Genomic DNA, 20,280 nt, shown 5'->3' with positions numbered 1-20,280 from the left:
TCATTTTGGTGTGTGCTGAACATGAATGGAGCCTCCTGCGCCTTTGTAAAAGGGCTCCTTAATTAGGTAGTGCTGTTGTATATCTTTGCTAATCAGTCATTCTCTAACTGGAAGGAATAGGACTTGATACACCTCCTTTCTGTGGTTTTTGTGACTACATTCAAAGCAGTTTACATAGTATATACAGGTACTTACTTGTACCTGGGGCAATTGAGGGTTAAGTGACTTGCCTAGAGTCACAAGGAGCTACAGTGGGAATCAAACTCAGTTCCCCAGGATCAAAGTCCACTGTAGTAACCACTAGGCTACTCCTCCAACTGGTTAGGTTGGTGTGGTCTGGGGCAGACCTTGGATAGAGCCAGCACTTAGCTGGTTAGTGGTGATATTCAGTCTGCTAATCAGCTAAGCAAGTGCATAAAGGGACCCTTTTCCTAAAATGCACTAGAATCTGGGCTTAATGAAGGGTAATGCGGGATTTTACTGCATGTTAAGTCCAGATTTAATGCAGCAGTTTTGGTGGTTTAAAAAATATATTTTTTATTGCGTGTTATCATTAGCACACGCTAGTCATTTACTGCCAAATTCTATAAATCGCGCCTAGTGTTCCGCACCTAAATCTAAGCATATTCCATGGCAATGGGCGTAACTTAACAAGCCAATCAGCGTTCTTAACAGCACTTAAGAAGCAATAATTAGCACTAATTGTCAATAATTAGAATTTACATGCATAACTCCCTATGGTTATGGGAGGGGAAATGGGTATTTCATGGGCATTTCCAAATTTACGCAAGTTGTTATAGAATACGCCTAAATCTTATAGAATACGCTTAGGTGAAAATGATTTCCATGTGGATTTTCCAGGCGCCATATATAGAATCTCCCCCTTAGTGCATATTACGTTTACCATGCTTGCTGGGTAACACTTCCATGCCGACTCTCCACCCATGACAAGCCTCTTCACAAAAATATATATTTTTAAAAATCAGTAATGCGCAGGTTAGCATGTGCAAACAGGCAAAGGAATGGATCCTCAGAAGCTTAGCGGAGATTGGCTGGCAGAGCCGGTGGGGGAGGTGGGGCTAGTGGTTGGGAGGCGGGGCTAGTGCTGTGCAGACTTCTACGGTCTGTGCCCTGAAAATGGCAGATACAAATCAAAGTCAGGTATACACATAAAGTAGCACATATGAATTTATCTTGTTGGGCAGACTGGATGGACCGTGCAGGTCTTTCTCTGCTGTCATCTACTATGTTACCACGTTACTATGTTTTCATTTACCCGACAATGGGACTGTCCTGTTTAGGTCAGATAATAAAGACTTTTCTGTACTAAAAACCAACCTGTTTAAAAAGGCATACCCTACAGATCCAAATTAAATGCCTAATCTCTGCAACACAACCAAACTAAAGCACGTAATGGACATAACACAACTCTTCCGTCCTCCGATTCCCTAATGTGGCTGTGCCACATGAACTTGATCTTACCACAACATCACCCTGTATTTGTTCACACCGGAGCCTGCAAAGGCCTCTCCGGTACTATGTAAGCCACAGTGAGCCTACAAATAGGTGGGAAAATGTGGGATACAAATGTAACAAATACATAAATAAATAAAATATTTGAAAAGTAAAATGGCTCATTGCATAGCTCCCCTGTATAGCTGCAAAGTCCATGGGTGCTTTTTGAGTTTAGAATGACAGTAAAATAACCCCAGCTACTTTGCATCAATTTCAAAGTGAAAGTACATACCTGCTTTTACTGTGGATACTTTATGGGAATAATTTTATAAAGGATTTTCCATTCATAAAAGCCTTTTTTTTAATTGATACATTTTTTTATAACACTGTCATAACAAGCAACATCTTTGATAGGCATTTATACTACTACTACTACTACTACAAATAATTTCTACAGCGCTACCAGTCATACGCAGCGCTTCACAATTGAACAGGAAGAAAAGACAGTCCCTGCCCAAAAAATCTTACAATCTAAATCAGGACAGACAGACAGACAGGACAATTAAGGGATAAGGGTAGGACAGACAGATAGGACACATAGGGAAAAGGGATTATTGAAGAGAGGAAGACAAGATAAAGGTTACAAGCAAGTGACAAGTTAGGAATCAAAAGCAGCATCAAACAAGTAGGCCTTTAGCCCGGATTTGAAGGCTGCCAGGGATGGAGCTTGACGTAATGGCTCAAGAAGTCTATTCCAGGCATAAGGTGCGGCGAGATAAAAGAAACGGAGTCTGGAGTTAGCGATGGAGGAGAAGGGTGCAATTAGAAGAGATTTGCCTAGTGAACGGAGTTCCTGGGAAAGAGTGTAGGGAGAGATGAGGATGGAGAGGTAGTGAGGGGCTGCAGAGTGAATGCACTTATAAGTCAATAAGAGGAGCTTGAATTGTACACGGAAATGAATAGGGAGCCAGTGAAGTGACTTCAGAAGAGGGCTGATATGGGCATAGCGACTTTGGCGAAATATTAATCGTGCAGCAGAATTTTGAACAGATTGAAGAGGAACAAATGAACAAAGGAGCCATTTTACTGAAGTGCCTGAAAATCCGGGCTTTGAAAGTTCTAAAATGGATCTTTTCCGTGGATTAAGTCCAGATATACTGTGGAAGTTTTGTACGGCTTTTTCTTTTTGCAGGTCATGTGCTAATGTTTGCATTAGCATGTGGTACCTGCAAAAAAAATGAAAGCAGGAGCATTTACTGCCTCCTATTTAGGAAGCACTAAAAATGCCGGCACTCCCCCTGCCCCTGTGCATGCTCAGTTCAATTGGCACCCCCCACACATGTGTACATGGGGGATGCTGGTTGAATTGAGCATGCATGGGAAGGGGAAGTGCTGGTGTTGGCAACTGCAAATGAGCTGCTAACAGCCGTGAAAATGAGACTGCTTGGGATTCTTCATCTGGCGAGGCCCAGGAATCCCTTCCAGCCAAGGTATTTATTTTTAATGCTGCGGGGGTGGGAGTGGGAGCTGAGGTGGGGGTAGGCGAGGTGGCGTAGAAGGCAGAGAGAAAATGTGGGTCATGCCCACCCAGTTTTCCCCCTGATACACTCAATAACTGAGGTCTGGATACGCTACTGATTTTTGTTTACATCACTGTATATGTCTAGTACAGCTAAAGAAATGATAAGTAGTAGTAGTAGTACATTCTCGTGTGTATTGTGACAAGGCTACAGCCCAGATGTACGAAATGAAGCAGCAAAACCCTAAACTACATCTCCCAGAATGCATTTCCAGTCCCAGCAGGGGGAGCCCAGGGGATAGGCAAGCTGGCCATATACAGACTCTGACCACAAGAGGGAGGGAGAAGGAAGAAGCCCAGTTCCCCTGGACCCGCAATCAGTATATCATGCCGCCCACCTGTAATAGGGAAGGGTGGGGTGAGAAGCAGGAGAAGGATTGGATGGATTGGGTGGAAGAGGGAGTTAATCAGGCTGAGCAGGGAGAAGAGAGCAGAATGGAATGGGAGCTGGAGAGCTCTGAGGAAGGCAGCACCTGAAGGTGAAAATCTATGTTGTTTGGAAGTTATTTTGATTTAAAACCTGCTTTAAGAAAGAAGCCTGTTTTCTTTTGGTTAGACCTGTTTGCTGTGGAGGGAAACCTTGACTGTGGGGGAGGTGGCTGGAAGAGTTACAAGCCTGGTTCCCCAAGCTGCACCCTGATTATTGTGGAAAGACTATGTTGAAACCAGTGGCGTAGCAAGACAGCCAATTTTGGGTGGGCCTCAGCCCAATGTGGGTGGGCACAAAATTTTCTCTCTGCCCCGCCCCTTCCTCCTATTCTCCACCTCTCCCCCAGCACCTCCCAACTCAAAATAGAAACAGAAACACTTTAGCTCATGAGGAAAGTGACATCCGCTATGCACATTTCTCAAGCTATCATATTTCAGTTAAGATTCAAAATAAAATAAAATAAAATAAAATGCCTTTTCTACCTTTGTTGTCTGGTCATTTTCTTTTTCCATCATGTTGATCCAGTTTCTCCTTTGAACTTTCCTATCTTTCTGCTATTTCTTCTTCAAGCAGCTTCTGTCCATTTGTCTTTTTCTCCTCTCTTGTTCCATTCCCTCACTTCACTTGCCTCTGACATATTGACCTTTCCATTTTAGCTCTTTCCTCTCTTTTTTTTTCTTTTCTTTTCTCTGTCCACCCAAATTTTATCCTCACCCCTTTTCCTTTGTTTTACTTTTCAGATACCTGTCCGATTTCCATGTCCTTTCCACACACTAATTCTCCTATTCCCCATCTCTCTACTTCCCCAGCCATCCATTCCCTTCCATCTTCAATCTATTCCTCATTACCATATTTCTTTCCCCTGTAATCACCATCTTCCTCGCGTTTATTTCCTTGCCACCCCCTTGGCCTCTCCCACATGGTTCCACCTTTCCCAGTGTCTCTCTCCCTCCACCCTTCTAGCCCAGCATCTGCTCCCTCTCTTCTCCCCACCATTCACCCCCTCCCAGCATCTTCCTGTCACTTCTTTTGTCTTGCCCCCCTCTCCTGTGATCCAGTGTGGCCAGGATTTCCCCCACTCCTTCCCTAATGTCCACACACACGTCCAGAACCTCTCCCTTCCCTTCAGCCGGCTCCCCTTTGTCTTCCTCACCTCCCCCCCCACACGTCCAGAACCTCTCCCTTCCCCCACACACGTCCAGAACCTCTCCCTTCCCTTCAGCCCGCTCCCCTTTGTCTTCCTCACCTCCCCCACACACGTCCAGAACCTCTCCTTTCCCCCACACACGCCCAGAACCTCTCCCTTCCCTTCAGCCCGCTCCCCTGTGTCTTCCTCACCCCCCCACACACGTCCAGAACCTCGCCCTTCCCCCACACATGTCCAGAACCTCTCCCTTCCCTTCAGCCCCCTCCCCTTGCAGGGCGAGCAGACCACTGTCTTCCTCACCCTCTCCCACCCCCGCCGCAGCGCTTGTATTTGACGATATCGGCGCTGCCTCCTCCACCTCACAGTCTCCGTTTCTCCCCCCCCCCCCCCCGTGGCAGTGCTTACAATTTGCTACCGGCGCTACCTGACACCACAGACGCGGAGCGGACGACCTGCTCCAGGACCTTCCCTCTGCCGTGTGCGTTCTTCTGCCCTGTGTAAACAGGAAGTTGAAAATTGAATCAGCACGGCAGAGGGAGGGCCCCGCCCCCGGAGCAGGACGTTGCGCCGCGTCAGGCAGTGCCGGTAGCAAATCGCAAGCTGCCATGGGAGTGGGAGACGGACTCGGAGACTGTGAGGTAGAGGAGGCAGTGCCGATAGCGTTGAAGACAAGCGCTACGGCGGGGGTGGGAGAGGGTGAGGAGACACGGTGGCATCTGGGTGGGCCTGCCTAAAAACTGGGTGGGCCTGGGCCCATCCAGGCCCACCCGTAGCTACGCCCCTGGTTGAAACTGAAAACCTTGTTTGGGCAGGAGGGGGAAATCCTGCTTAGAGGCAAGCACTGATTTTGCTACTGACTTTGAAAAGGAGGGATTTTCAATGGGACTATTGCAGCCCTTCAAGAAAGGGCAGAGACTTTATGTTGCTGGCTTGTACCCTAAGAGAGGCAGAACAGCCCTGCCTGGGGAAGCCCTAACCCAGTGCTCTGGACTGAAGTGTTTGTCCTTAACTTGGAAACAAATAAAAGAATATTTGAAAGTATCCACTGGTGGCAATTTGTGGAGATCTGGCTATTTGTGGGGAGGAGACTTCCTTCCTCCCACATACTGGAACAGCGGGCCAGTTTACAGTATATGCTATCAAAGGGCAGGCCTGAAATAGAAAGAGCACTTATGTGAGAAAGTTTTCACAAGAAAAAGGACTCACATAAATAAATGCAGATTTCTGTGTGTACTTTTCCCAAAACAGTTTTTTTAAGAAGAAATGATTCCCTTTGAGAACTGCTGCAAAGTCCGCATGTATAAAGTGCCCCCCAGGGTTTACACGTAATTTCTTTGAAAATGTCCTCTTGTATTTATGAATGGAATTTTCAAATCTACCTGTGAAAAACTCCCTGTCTCTTATTCAGGTAGGTAATAGTAAACACATCATGAAAGTCAGCATAAGTTTAGGCTGCTGAAAATTTACTGATGTGGAATCTGCCAAGCTGTTCATTTAATTATTGTTTTTATTTGTGTTGATCTCAATATTTCTTTGTAAATTAATCTTACATATAAGCATAATAGGCGTAATGCTTCCCATGCTGAAAAAACACTGTTTTACGTGCATAAAAGAGCTTATTATAAAATCTGTCTAGGGTTAATGCAGTATGAGTATGTATTATGAGAAGAAGGCATTTCTATCAATACAAACAGAAGACAAGGTAGGGTCATACTTGTGAATATCTAGTTAAAATTATTTGTCAGAAAAAGTAACCTCTACAGAGAACGTTTTGCAAAAGTTTTTCTTTTTAGGGAGTAAGATAAACACTATGTTCAGTTAATCTATCAATCAAACCACACTGACTGATTAAAGAAAAAAAGATCAAAATGGACCCACTGTATATTGATTGCATTGTGAATCATCAAGAAAGTACAAGCACATAAGTAAGCCAGGGCTGTGTTGTTCTCAGTCCAGAAGAGGTGCTATGAGAGGACTTCCAGAGAGGGAGAGAACTTCACTGGTAAGTATTTGCTGGGAAATTGCTTTTAAACTTGGGGAAAGGTAGACTTAGAGTTAAATAGGTAACCTCAGTGACTTTATTTTAAGTTACTCTGCTCATTTAACAAAAGCAGTTTACGGAATACTTTTTTTTTTAAGCATTTAAAGTCTGTTACAATTCCATAGGCCAGCATTTAAAAGGACTATTTTAATGCTACATGATGCAAGGTTCCACATTAGGAGTCACTGCCTAGGAAAAGGATCTAGAAGTTATCATTGTTCATACAATGAAATCCTCTGCTCATTGTGCAGCAACGTTTAAGGAAAGGAGTAGGAATTATTAGGAACGGAATGGAAAACAAAAATGAGAATATTATAAATCGTTTGGATCACTGCATGGACTCTTCAGCTTGGAGAAGAGATAGCTGAGGGAAGATCTGATAGAGGTCTATAAAAGATTGAGTGGAGTGGAAAGGATAGATATGAATCACTTGTTTACTCTTTCCAAAAATAAAAGGACTAGGGGGCACAGAATGAAGCTACTGAGAAGTAAATTTAAAAGTATTCAGAGAAAATATTTCTTCACTCAATGTGAAAATAAACTTTGGACTTTATTGCAAGAGAATATGATAAAAGCAGTTAGCTTAGTGGGGTTTGGATAATTTCCTAAAAGAAAAGTCCATAAGCCATTATTAAGATGGACTTGCGAAAATCCAGTGCTTATTTCTAGGATAAGCAGCATGAAATCTGTTTTATTTTTTGGGATCTTGCCAGGTACTTGTGACCTGACTTGGCCATTGTTGGAAGCAGGATATTGGGTTTGATGGACCTTCTGTTTGTCCCAGTATGGCAATGCTTATGTTCTTATGCAACACACATGTAGGCACATTTTGGTGAGGAGTTTAGATAGAGCACAGATGCATTACAAACTATGTGCAATATTTATAAAATATGCAAAGTCATGCAGATTTTATGCACATGTCTAGGGTATCAACTGAGCCACAATTTCTGCTGGTTTACTCCTAGTATTTTTAAGACACAAAAGCATATGTATGTCTTTATAAAATAAACTATAAATAGGTGCCTTCATGCCCTGTCAACCTAGGTAACCTGCTTATAGAATTACTCCCAAAGGGGGCAATTTTCAAAACAGACTTTACATAGATTTTTGAAAAGGAAAATGTATCCATACTTTCCTTTGAAAATTAGCCCTGGAAACAAAACGCTCAAGGATGTTGCACCTGTAGACAGGGCCGGTCTTAGCAAGTGTGGGGCCCTATGCAGACCAATTTGGTGGGGCCCCACCCCACCCTAGCTCCGCCCCACACTAGCTCCACCCCATTGATAAGATTATTCCATTTTTAGAAAATGTTTTTATTTATGAAATTTCAAATAAAGACAAATGAAGCTAAACTTGTACAAAAAATTGATTGAAATAATAAGCACAATGCTATCATGAAACCTCCCCTCCTCAGAAATTATTCAGTTCAAGTCCATTGGAGGCAGGATGAGTGAGAGCGGAAGGATGAATGAAGTTAGGGGAGCACTGTAGCAAGGATGACTAAGGCTAACTAATACAGGCTACTGGGGACATGAGAGGCTTGGACATAAATATTGGGAAAGGATAACAGGATCTGGAGTGGGAGAGAACTAAGGGAGGAAGATGGATGGGGATGTGTGGCAGCACTAGTGAGAGAATGAATGATACTAGGAGGGTGGAGGGTGACTGAGGTGTAGTGTGGAGTACACATGTGAGACTTGGGATGAACCCTGGGGAAGGATGAGGCATATAGGACCACTTAGGGGGCATTGAAGAAGGGAGGTAAAAGATGATTAAAAAGGATATCTATGGGTAAGGTGGGCAGGGACTGAAAGGGGAAGAAGGGGACTGCTGTGGCTCACTGGAGGCAAGGGTGGGTCCAGTGGTGTGCTGGAGCGGGCTCTCACGGGCTCGCGATAGCCGTTTGTTAAGTTTTTAAGAATTTTGGGAGCCGGTTGTTAAAGTAGGCCTCTCCATGGCTATTCTAACAACTGACTCCCAAAATGTAGGCTTGGGCCTCCTCCTGAATTCTCTTTTACTTTGCTGGCAGTGATGCTGGCCCCACCAGCCAAATAAATAGACTGCTGCTGCTCCCTGCTCCTTGTTTCTGACTCTGAGCATCAGGCTGGGACTTTTCATGCAAGCGCAAGAAGGTTCCATCATGCTGCTCAGAGCCAGAAACAAGAAGCAGAGAATGGTGGCAGTCTATTTATTGGCTGGTAGGGCTCGGCAAAGGTATGCCTAGCATGCCCGCACAAGGGAGGGGAGAGAGAGGCATGAATTCCCCCCTCCCCCCAAATTTCAGGGCCGGCTATGCCCGGAGAGAGAGCCCTTCTCTCCAATTCACACTGCCAGTGCCTGCACAACTCTCCACTCTCTCCTTCAAGACAACATTTTCTCCCTCCAGTCCCCAGTCCAAATCCTGTTCAGCCCACTGCCAATCTCTGAATCTCACTCACTCTTCTCTCCTCTGGTCTCCCTTTCTCCCTCCAATCGCTGTTCTGCCATCCCCAGCTAAGGCCACTTTTTCTCCCTTCCATTCTCCTCCTCAGGCCTGTAGTCCCTGAGTCCCTGCTGATCCGCTCACCCTCAGGTTTCTCCTCTTCCTGTCAATTCCTAGTGCCCATTCCATTTCCCCTCACCCTCAAACCTTGGCTCCTTTTTTCTCTCATCCTGCCATCACATTTTTCTCCCCCACCCCTTCACAATTCCCTATTTACCTCTTTACCAATCAGTGCAAATTGCAATCACCTGACCTGCCAACCCAAAGGTCCATGATCACATCAGGTCTTTTTCTCCTCAAGCCCCAGCCATCTCCACTCTCCCTTTACTGCCCGCCTCTTCTTTCTAAAATCCCAATCCCATCATCACAAAAATCAATCTCAAGTCGCCTACCAGCATTCCAGCAGCAGCAGCAGCAGAGGCAGCAGCCTTCTTCACACAGCAATCAGTAGAGACGGGCGGCGTCAACGACGATGGCTCACCTCACCACCTCCAGCTTTTCCCGCTCAGTGACTCCCGCCCTCGCGGTCCGGAAACAGGAAATACGTCATCAGAACTTCAGAAGGCAGGACATTGAGCGGGAAGCTGGAGCCTGAGGTGAGCCATCTGTCCTAGTCGTCGTCGCTGTCGGGGGTGGGGCCGTCGCTGCCTGGGCTGGGCCTGGCTCACTAGCATCACTAGATTCGCTGCAGTTAGTCAGGGGAGGCGGGGACTCAGTCTCTCGGGAGCTGACGGCGGACCCGGTGATTATGATTATGCGGATGCGGTTGTGAGGCGAGCAGCGGCGTTCCGGCGGCAGAGGCGCGAGGCAAGGCACAGTTGAGGCGCGCTGTGCAGGGCCCCCTTAGGCGCGGGGCCCTATGTGGCCGCCTTGGTTGCCTCTGCCTAAGACTGGCCCTGCCTGTAGACTGAACTTAGCTGAGAAATAGCACTTTCACTTTGAAAATATAACATATATGTGATATTTCCAAATTCTGTCCAGAATATGCAGCTGGGAATGTCTTCCCTTAATCCGCTAAAAGCACTTCACCTGTGGATCCCTGCAGGTGTTTTTTGATGGGTTTAGAGTGAGCAATTTTCAGATAATCTTTTTATCAAGGTAAATGACTTTTGAAAGCTGTCTTCAGTCTGAATTTTCAGCTGGCCCAGCAACAACATTAACGTATGCACTGCTTTAACTGTGTTAATAGCTTTGAAAATTACCCTCCCTAGGCACTAGAATTTTCAACTAGACCTTTTTTTTCCACTATGAAATTGAGACTTTGCTTATGAGTTAACTTGGAAAAGAGTGCAATAGGGCAGTAGCTGAAAAAAGTAAGTGGGGGTTTTTAAGGAGTGTGGAGGAGTGACAAAAACAGTTTTCAGTATATGCAGGATGAAGCCAAGAGTCATTTCAGAAGGAATGATTCACCACAGCATTAATATACTTGGCAAGAACAAAGATACAGAAGGAACCCATTTTTAAGTTAATAGAACTCTTAAAGAGAATGTATTCTTGAGAATACCATAACAATAATAAAGGAAAAGTGATACAGGAGATGGGCTAGATGAAGAAATGCGGTCTTCAATTGATTTAACTATTTTGGAGCCCTTTTACTAAGTCGTGTGCCTTCGTGCACCCAACGAGTGCCAAAATGGAGTTACCGCATGTCTACCGCGTGGCTTTTGTGGTAATTTCATTTTTGGCATGCGCCCGATACATGCGGCCAAAAAATAATTTTTATTTTCTGCCGCGCGTATCAGACGAGCGCCAAATGGCATTTGGCGTGTGTAGGTCATTACCGCCTGGTTACCGTGTGAGACTTTACCGCTAGGTCAATGGCTGGTGGTAAGGTCTCAGATCCAAAATGGCCAGGCGGCATTTTGATTTTGCTGCACGTCTATTTTTAGCAAAAAGTTTAAAAAAAGCCTTTTTTATGGGTGCGCTGAAAATTGATTCTGCGCATGCCCAAAACCCGCACCTACACTACCGCAGACCATTTTTCAGCACACCTTAGTAAAAGAACCCCTTTGGTCTGCACAAACTGCATTGTATAAACTCTTACGTTTTGCCATAGGAGAGCCAAAGAAGAGAAGTGATTGTATGGAATTGGGACCTTTGTTGATAAAGTGATGTGTATTGCTTAGGTTTATCTTTTGAAGTGCAATCTCTACAGATGACTGAATGGGACTTCCTATTCTTCTGCAAGGAGACACTTTCTTTTAGCTGTTTGAAAGTGCAGTTCAGTCACCAGTGGTTCCTTCAATCTACAATGAGGGTCTTGTGGAAGGTGAGAGCATGAGAACGGGAAAATGGTTGTCCATCAAAGGTCAAACCTGAGTACAAGTATGAGCCACAGGATTCAGTATGGAAAGAAACGTATGCAACTGAGGGTTTAGAGAAGGGCTTCCCATACCCGACCTGGTAATTCCACATCCATTTGGGATTTCTGGTTATTCACATTCATAAGTGTTTGTGGTAGAAAAATCTCACACCTTATTATCCAATGTGAGATATTCGCTATTCTTAAATTTTCAAATAAAAAGTGAAACTAGAAGGAAAAATCCTCAATGTGCAAACGGGCTACAGTCCAATCATTGGCGTAACAACTTTCCTAAAATCACTTTTACTAAACTTCATTATAGCATCCACAAAAATGCTTCAACATTCTCATATCTAGCAAAAAACTGCTTAAATATAGGAGCATAGACTTCTGTACTTAACTTTCACAGAAAATAGCCCATGTACTGAACTTAACCGTTATTGTTTGACAGTGGCCAGCGTTTCATTCCATTGCATCAGGGACTTGTGGGATAATCTTATTGAAGACATTAAAGCACGGCAGACTCCACTGATCATTGCAATGAGCAGTGGAGTGTGCTGTGCTATAATGTCTTCAATAAGATTATCCCGCAAGTACCTGATGAATAAGTACATAAGTGTTGCCATACTGGAAGAGACCAAAAGTCCATCAAACTCAGCATCTCCTTTCCAACAGTGGCCAATCCCGTTTACAAGTACCTGGCAAGATCCCAAAACTGTACAATACATTTTATGCTACTTGTCCTAAAAATAAGCAATGGATTTTCCCCAAGTCCATCTTAATCTATATATATAAAACTCACCCTCAACGTTCTATTGGCTGCTGACGTCACTGAAGCCAAGGTTCATATGTTCGAAGCTCTGAAGCCTTGAAAATCACACTCTCTCGGCCCCGCCCTCGCGTCAAATGTTATGACGTTGAGGGCGGAGGCGGAGCAATTCACCCACATCGATGACGGGTGGGGTGGGGGGAGCCACAGGAAAGCCTTGCTAGCGCCCATTTCATTGGCTCCAGAAACGGGCCTTTTTTTACTAGTAATCTTATAAACTTTCTTTTAGGAAGCTATCCAAACTTTTTAAAAACCCCACTAAGCTAACTGCCTTTACCACATTCTCTGGCAATGAATTCCAGAGTTTAATTACATGTTGAGTGAAGAAAACTTTTCTCTGATTTGTTTTAAATTTACTACTTTGTAGTTTCTTTGCATGCCTCCTAGTCCTAGTATTTTTGGAAAGAGTAAACAAGCGATTCATGTCTACCTGTTCCACTCCACTCATTATTTTATAGACCTCTATCATATCTCCCCTCAGCTGTCTTTTCCCCACACTGAAGAGCCCTAGCTACTTTAGCATTTCCTCATAGGGAAGTTATCCCATCCCCTTTATCATTTTCGTCACCCTTCTCTGTACCTTTTCTAATTCTACTATATCTTTTTCGAGAAGCAGTGACCACAATTGCATACAGTATTTGAGGTGCAGTCGCACCATGGAGCGATACAAAGGCATTATAACATCCTAATTTTTGTTTTCCATTACTTTCCAAATAATACCTATAGAAATCAAACAAAATAAAACATGGACAAGAAAATAAGATGATACCTTTTTTATTGGACATAACTTAATACATTTCTTGATTAGCTTTCGAAGGTTGCCCTTCTTCGTCAGATCGGAAAGAAGGGCAACCTTCAAAAGCTAATCAAGAAATGTATTAACTTATGTCCAATAAAAAAGGTATCATCTTATTTTCTTTTCCATGTTTTATTTTGTTTGATTTCTATTGATAACCTTTAAGAGTGGACTAACACGGCTACCACACCTCTCTACAAATAATACCTAACATTCTATTTGCTTTATTAGTCGCCGCTTCACACTGAGCAGAAGGTTTCAACAAATCATCAACGATGACACCTAGATCTATTTCCTGGTCAGTGACTCCTAATGTGGAACCTTGCTTCACGTTCCTCTTTCCCACATGCATCACTTTGTACTTGCTCATATTAAACGTCATCTGTCATTTGGATGCCCAGTTTCTAGTTCTTAAGGTCCACTTGTAATTTTTCACAATCCTCTTGCGATTTAACAACCTTGAATAACTTTGTGTCATCAGCAAATTTAATTACATCACTAGTTAGTCCCATCTCTAGAACATTTATAAATATGTTAAAAAGCAGTGGTCCTAGCACAAACCCCCGTGGAACCCCACTATCTACCCTTTTCCATTGAGAATACTGACCATTTAACCCTGTTCTCTGTTTTCTATCTTTTAACCAGTTTTTAATCTACAATAGGTCATTACCTCCTATCCCAGGATGCAGTGGAATGAAATGCCTGCCATCGTCAGACAATAGTGATGAAGTTGGGCTATGTTCTGTGAAAGTTCATTACAGAAGCCTATCCTCCTATATTTAAGCAGTTTTTGCTAGATGTGAGAATGTTGAAGTGTTTTTGTGGATGCTACAATGAAGATTAGTAAAAGTGAATTTATGCAGATTTGGACTGTAACCTGTTTGTAGATCAACACAAGCTATAATAGGTCTGGGCACACTGAGGCTTTTTCCTCCTAGTTTCACTTTTTATTTGAAAATTTAAGAATAGTGAATATATCACATTGAATAATAAGGTGTGAGGCTTTTCTACTGCAAACCCTTGTTTATGTACTCCACTTGCTTCTTGTATTTATTTATTATGACATTTCTACCCTGCATTTTCCCAAAAAAGCTCAGATTCAATGTGGCTTACATAACAAATTATGAAGCATTATAAGACATTTAATATTATTACAAGAATATAACTATTAAAAAATCTCTTCATATTAGCTGAATACATATCTAAAGAAGTGGGCTTTAAGTAAATTTCTAAATGACATGATAATCGACTAAGTGTCTGATATACTTGGATAATGAGTTCCACAGTTTAGTACTTTGGTAAGAAAAAAATAGCATTATGGATAGTTTTGTAGGTTAAGTTTTTACAACCTGGGAAATGTAATATAAGATATTCTCTAGATGATGAGGTGGCATTTCGTGGTGATAACGTAATGAGATCTATCATATAAGATGGTAAGATACCATAAAGAATCTGATGAACAAGAACACAGAACTTATTTAAGATTAGTATTCACATTCATAGACAGCCGGTGACTCAGCTGTTTGGAGAAGCTAAAATGGGGTGAGCACAGGCATAGAAAGCTGACACCAAAGTAGGGCTGTTCAGCAATGAAAATGTTCAACCGAATGACTAAGCGCGATTAAAATGCTTAATCGCATGGTCGGTCACGAACAAAATGCTTAATCGCATGATTGATCGCATAAAGTGTCCCCCTCACATTTTCCGTTGTACAGTGCACAATGTAAACTGCAGATGTAAATTCTCAAAACTCACGTGGAGGGGCATAATCGAACGGGGCTGGCCATCTATAAGGGTGGCCATCTCTAATGAAGGCCCCGTTAAGCGGCATACCCGACTGATCCCCCTCACATGCCAGGACACCAACCGGGCACCCTAGGGGGCACTGCAATGGACTTCACAAAATGATCCCTGGTGCATAGCTCCCTTACCTTGGGTGCTGAGCCCCCCAGCCCCCCCCCCCAAAACTCACTCCCCACAACTGTACACCACTACCATAGCCCTTAGGGATGAAGGGGGACACCTACATGTGGGTACAGTGGGTTTTAGGTAGGTTTTGGAGGGCTCCCATTTACCACCACAATTGTAACAGGTAGGGGGGGATGGGCCTGGGTCTGCCTGCCTGAAGTGCACTGCAGTACCCGCTAAAAACTGCTTCAGGGACCTGCATAGTGCTGTGATGGAGCTGGGTATGACATTTGAAGCTGGCATAGAGGCTGGCAAAAAATGTTTTGTAATTTTTGGGGGGAGGGTTGGAGGGGGTTGGTGACCACTGGGGGAGTAAGGGGAGATGATCCACGATTCCCTCCAGTGGTCATCTGGTCAGTTTGGGCACCTTTTCAAGGCTTGGTCGTGAACAAAAAGAGACCAAGTAAAGCCAGCCAAATGCTCATCAGGGCCGGCCTTCTTTTTTCCATTATCGGCTGAGGCCGGCCATCTCTTAACCACGCCCCCTTCCCGCCTTCTCTACCCTGCTGACACGCCCCCTTGAACTTTGGCCGGCCCTGCGATGGAAAGTAGCTGAAGCCAGCCAAAATCGGCTTTCGATTATACCGATTTGGCCGGCTTTAGGAGAAGGCCGGCCATCTCCCGGTTTGTGTCGGAAGATGACCGCCCTTCTCCTTTGAAAATAAGCAGGATATTGTACTTCAGTTACTAAACTGAAAATAAAATCATTTCTCTTAGTTTGTTTTCTGGTGATTTTATTTTTCTAACCATCTTATTCCCTGTCTCTGGTTCTGTTCCTCTGTCTGTGCTCTGAAATCTAGTCTGACAACTAGGATCTGAACCATGTAAATACTGTGCCACCGATACCTGTTTCTGCCAGCCTTGAAAAAGAGACAGCTGAGGGGAATATGATTGAGGTCTACAAAATCCTGAGTGGAGTGGAACGGGTGGAGGTAAATCATTTTTTCTCTCATTCAAAAAGTACAAAGACCAGGGGACACTCAATGAAACTGCATGGGAATACTTTTAAAATAATTAGGAGAAAGCTTTGGAACTCATTGTTGGAGGATGTGGTAATGGTGATTAGTGTATCTGGTTTTAAAAAAGGTTTGGGCAAGTTCCTGGAGGAAAAATTCATAACCTGTTATTGAGATGTACATAGGGGAAGCCACTGCTTGCCCTGGGATTGATAACATGGAATGGTGCTACTAATTTTGTTTCTGTGACCTGGATTGGCCACTGCTGGAAGCAGGATACTGGGCTGAATGGACCATTGGTCTGACCCAGCAATGTTCTTAAAGAAAGTGCCTCTGTAAATATACTTGAGGAGAATAGTAGAAAAGGTGTTCCCTCCGGGAATAACAGAAGATTGGCATTGAGTTGTGCTGGAGATTTAGAGGTCCTTTTACTAAGCTGTGTTAGGACTGTACTATAAATCTAAAAGATTGCTGTTCAAAGTGTTTAAGGATAAATCTTCATTTTGGGACCTTTTACTATGCTGCGTAGGCTTATTTTCGAAAGAGAAGGGTGCCCATCTTTCGACACAAATCGGAAGATGGACGTCCTTCTCCCATGGTCGCCCAAATCAGCATAATCGAAAGCCGATTTTGGGCGTCCTCAACTGCTTTCCGTCACAGGGCGTGTCGGAAGCATAGTGAAGGTGGGACTGGGGCATGCTTAACACATGGGCGTCCTCGGCCGATAATGGAAAAAAGACTTTACTTGGTCCTTTTTTTTTTACGACCAAGCCACAAAAATGTGCCCTAAATGACCAGATGACCACCGGAGGGAATCAGGGATGACCTCCTCCTACTCCCCCAGTGGTCACTAACCCCCTCCCACACTAAAAAAATTTTTTTTAAATATTTTTTCCAATCTCTATGCCAGCCTCAAATATCATACCCAGCTCCATGACAGCAGTATGCAGGTCCCTGGAGCAGTATTAGTGGGTACTGCCATGCACTTCAGGCAGGCGGACGCAGGCCCATCCTCTCCTACATGTTAAACTTGTGGTGGTGAATGTGAGCCCTCCAAAACCCACCACAAACCAACTGTACCCACATCTAGGTGCCCCCTTCATCCTATGATAGTGGTGTATAGTAGTGGGGAGTGGGCTTTGGGGGGGGGGGGTTGGGGGGCTCAGCATATAAGGTAAAGGAGCTATGCACCTGGGAGCTTTTTCTGAAGTCCAGTGCAGTGCCCCCTAGGGTGCCTAGTTGGTGTCCTGGCATGTGAGGGGGACCAGTGCACTACGAATGCTGGCTCCTCCCACGACCAAAGGGCTTGGATTTCGTCTTTTCTGAGATGGGCGTCCTCGGTTTCCATTATCGCTGAAAATCGGGGACGACCATCTCTAAGGTCGACCTAAATGTTGAGATTTGGGCATCCCCGACCGTATTATCAAAACAAAGGATGGCCACCCATCTTGTTTCGATAATACGGGTTTCCCCGCCCCTTCGCGGGATGTCCTGCGAGGACGCCCTCAGGAAAACCTGGGCACCCTGTTCGATTATGCCCCTCGCACGCACACCTAATGTGCATCAATTTGGAGTTACCGTCCGCTTACCATTTTTTACACTCGTCCGCTATGCGTACCGGAAAATCATTTTTATTTTCTGGCACGCGGCGGAAACTGGGTGGTAATCATCATTCTATGTGCGTAGACGATTACTGCACGGTTACCGCATGAGACCTTACCACTAAGTCAATGGGTGGTGGTAAGGTCTCAGACCCAAAAAAACGTGCCAATTTTTATTTTGCCGTATGTCCATTTTGGCAAAAATTTTAAAAAGGCCTTTTTTATAGGCGTGCTGAAAAATGGATCTGTGCACGCCCAAAACACGTACCTACACTAGCGCAGCCCATTTTTCAGTGCACCTTAGTAAAAGGACCCTTTTCCTAATAATAAGAAAGAATCTTTTACTACCTTGTTGATTTGATTTCTCATTGTCAATTTACTATCCACTTTGATTCCTAAAGTCTGGGAAGAGAATTCAAATTTTAAATTGCATCTTATTGATGGAAATTTTTCTTTCCTCTCAATCTCTTTTAGAAAGTCCAACCAAAGGAATTTTGTCTTTCCTTGGTTAAGCTTTAATAGGAATTCCTTTGCCCAATTTTCAATAATATTGACATATTTTTGAATTTTACACAAAATATCCATATATGGTTTAGGGCAGTGTTTCCCAAGTCAGCCCTGGAGTACCCCCTTGCCAATCAGGTTTTCAGGATATCCACAGTAAATATGCATGAAAAAGATCTGCATACAATGGAGGCAGTATATGCAAATAAATCTCATGCATATTCATTGTGGATATCCTGAAAATCTGACTGGCAAGGGGGTACGCCAGGACTGACTTGGGAAACACTGCTTTAGGGGCTGATATAAGTATGATAATATCATCAGTATATATGTAGAAAAATAATTTCAACTGCTCCAATCATCCTACCCTAATGGCTGTAGCAGGACATTAAATAATATGGGGAGAGGTGTGAGCCCTGAAGTACCCCACAAACAGGTACCCAGCTACCCGATAGGACACTCTGCATTTTAACTCTATAATTTCTACCCATTAAAAATCCCTTGAGCCATTGCATTACTACACCAGATACATCAAAACTGTCCAGCAATGCTATAAGGATAGAATGGTCTACTAGGTCAAAAGCACTAGCGACCAAAATGATAAAGTGGATCGAACTTCTCCCATACGAGGAAAGGCTAAAGAGGTAAGGGCTCTTAAGATTGGAAAAGAGATAGCTGAGGGGGGATATGATTGTAGTCTATAAAATCCAGAGTGGTGTAGAACATGTAGATGTGAACTGATTTTTCACTCTTTCAAAAAGTATACAGACTAGGGGACAGTCAATGAAATTACATGGAAATACTTTTAAAACAAATAGGAGGAAATATTCTTTCACTCAAAGCTGTGGAACTCACTGCTGGAGGATGTGGTAACAGCAGTTAGCATATCTGGGTTTAAAAAAAGGTTTGGACACGTTCTTGCAGGAAAAGTCCATAGTCTGTTATTGATATGGACATGGGGGAAGCCACTAATTGCCTCGGGATTAGTAGCACAGAATGTTGCTACTAATTGGGTTTTGCCAGGTACTTGTGACCTGGATTGGCCACTGTTGGAAGCAGAAAACTGGGCTAGATGGACCATTAGTCTGACCCGGTATGGCTATTCTTATGTAACTGAATAACTATCACAGTTTGATCTCTACTCAACATGTATCTCCCTTGAGTGACCAAGAGGCTCATTTTCAAAGCACTTAGCCTCCCAAAGTTCCATAGAAACCTATGGAACTTAGCCTCCCAAAGTGCTTTGAAAATATGCCTCCAATACACCCAAGATGGTTTCTGTACTATGTCCCTTTTGGAACCCTGATTGCGAATGGCACAGCACGTCAAATTTAGACAAATAATCCTAACTGCATCGCCACCCAACCCTCTATGATCTTTATCAACAACAGAATCAATGCCACTGGTCTATAATTCCCAACGTCCTGTAAATCACCCTTAGAGATTTGGGGGGCTAGGTGTTACAACTATGCTACCATAGTAGCAAACCCTTGTTGAGATAATAATTTAACCACTCTGCTAGAAGAACATAAAATGCAAGAGAGGCACTATTCATTAAACTAAAAGGGCAAACATCTAAACAATAAAATATTTTTGCATATTGTTTCAACAAACGCTTAGTCATATTACAATCTATATTGTCAAAACTTCTCCAACTTCTATCCACTGCAGCCTCATAGTCTATACAACTAGTTTGGGAACATCTAGAACATTAGCTTGTGTTCTTAAAGATAATACCTTCTCCCTGAAAAAATCAGCCAATGATTAATGATCATTCATTTAACCTAGTATCATCCTATTTTCTAAACGTTTTTCTATGCTGTTTGTCCATAGTGCATTCAAATCATAAGGGGGCATGTCAGGGGCATGTTAAGGGTGGAATTTGGATATTTTTCTGCCATAATGAAACAAAACAAAAATGTTCAGGATTAAAACAGACGTCTTGGGCTAGACCTGTTTTAATAATGACTAATACCAATGCAAAACTGGGGTACTACTTTAAAAAAATTATATATATATATATATATATATATATATATATATATATATATATATATATATATATATATATATACACACACACAGTGCAATCCGCTTAAGTGCAAGGGTCTGGGACCAAAGAAATACATGCAGTTAACCGGCGCGTGCACTTAACCATTGTGACCCAAAGAAGCTTGACATTTCATAAAC

This window comes from Microcaecilia unicolor, chromosome 3, assembly GCF_901765095.1.
Source record: "Microcaecilia unicolor chromosome 3, aMicUni1.1, whole genome shotgun sequence".
Lineage (NCBI taxonomy): Eukaryota > Metazoa > Chordata > Amphibia > Gymnophiona > Siphonopidae > Microcaecilia > Microcaecilia unicolor.
This window is presented reverse-complemented; position numbering follows the sequence as displayed.